The sequence below is a fragment of the Podarcis erhardii genome (genome assembly GCF_964252035.2).
Source record: "Podarcis erhardii genome assembly, chromosome: 1".
NCBI classification, from domain to species: Eukaryota; Metazoa; Chordata; class Lepidosauria; order Squamata; family Lacertidae; genus Podarcis; species Podarcis erhardii.
The window spans coordinates 22,440,351-22,442,309 of NC_138497.1; positions in this window are offsets into that span (position 1 = coordinate 22,440,351).

Genomic DNA, 1,959 nt, shown 5'->3' on the forward strand with positions numbered 1-1,959 from the left:
CAAGCAATAATAAAAACAAGATGAATGATTACAACTTAAAAACAAAAATAAAATACAACATTAAAATAATGGAACATTAAAATATTAAAATGTAGCCTCATCGCAGGAGGAGAAGGAAAAGAAAAAAGAAAGAGAGGGAGGGAGGGAATCAAATTGGCTCCAAGCCAAAGGCCAGGTGGAACAACTCTGTCTTACAGGCCCTGCGGAAAGAAATCAGATCCTGCAGGGCCCTGGTCTCATGAGGCAGAGCGTTCCACCAGGCCGGAGCCAGAGTTGAAAAGGGCCTGGCTCTGGTTTAAGCCAATCTAACTTCCTTAGGGCCTGGGACCACTAGGGTGTTGTTATTTATGGATCTTGAGGCTCTCCGTGGGGCATACCAGGAGAGGCAGTCCCGTAGGTACGAGGGTCCTAGGCCGTGAAGGGCTTTAAAGGTCAAAAGCAGCACCTTAAATCTGACCCTGTACTCCACCAGGAGCCAGTGCAGCTTGAAAAGCACTGGGTGAATATGCTCCCATGGCAGAGACCCCGTGAGGAGCCTCGCTGCAGCATTCTGTACCCGCTGGAGTTCCTGGGACAGCTTCAAGGGCAGCCCCGCGTATAGCAAATTACAGTAGTCAAGCCTGGAGATGACCGTTGCATGGATCGCTGTGGCCAGGTCGGGGCGGGAAAGGTAAGGGACCAACTGCTTGATGCGGCGAAGGTGGAAAAATGTCGCCTTGGCTGTTGCTGTAACTTGCGCCTCCATGGAAAGGGAGGCGTCAAGGATTACACCCAAACTCTTAACGGAAGGCAATGGCACTAATTGGGCCCCCGCAAGAGAAGGGAGTTGGTCCCTCATCCCCATGCCATCCCGACCTAGCCATAGGACCTCTGTCTTCGAAGGATTTAGTTTCAATCGGCTCCCACGAAACCATCCAGCCACAGCTTCCAAGCATCTGGTCAGTGTGTTCAGGGCTGAGTCGGCAGATAGAGCTGAGTGTCATCAGCATATTGGTGACAGCCCAGCCCAAAGCTCTGGATAATCTGGGCAAGGGGGCACATAAAGATGTTAAAAAGCATCGGAGAGAGAATTGCGCCCTGTGGCACTCCACACACCAAGGAGTGGCGCGATGACATTTCCCTCCCTAGTGCCACCCTCTGTCCCCGACCAGAGATAAAAGAGTACAACCAGTCACGGGCTATGCCCTGTATCCCCACGTCTGCGAGGCGGTGGTCCAGAAGATCATGATCGACCATGTCAAAGGCTGCTGACAAATCTAAAAGGATCAGCAGTCCTGACCCGCCTCGATCCAGTTGTCTACGGAGATCATCTGTTAGGGCGACCAGAGCCGTCTCTGTCCCAAAACCAGGACGGAAACCAGACTGAAATGGATCTAATGCCGATGTTTCCTCCAGAAACCTACCAAGCTGTTCAGCAACCACTCTCTCAATTACCTTACCCAGGTATGGAAGATTTGAAACTGGGCGGTAATTGGATAGGTCTAAGGGATCTAATGAAGTTTTCTTTAAGAGTGGACACACCACTGCTTCCTTCAGTTCCCCTGGGAATGTCCCCGTGTCAAGGGACAAATTGATAATTTCAACCAGGGGGGTCCGCGCAACATCTGGACACTCCCTAATCAGCCAAGACGGGCACGGATCAAGGAGGCAGGTGGTGGGCCTAGCAACTTGGAGGAATCTATCCACATCAGTAGGGAGTATCCGATCAAAATGGTCCAATGCTGGACCTGAAGTCAGTCAAGGGGCCTCCAGTTCAGTCACTGTATCTAAATTGGCAGGGAGGTCACGGCGGAGCAACAGGACTTTCTCCACAAAAAAACTCGCGAATGCCTCACAGCTGTGGGTCGAATTTGTGCTTAAATTTGGTTGTCCTCCTAAGGACGTTATTGACCTAATTATTCTAAAAGGTTGTGCCGGGCGAGAGCTAGCAGATGCAATGGAAGCTGCAAAGTAAGATTT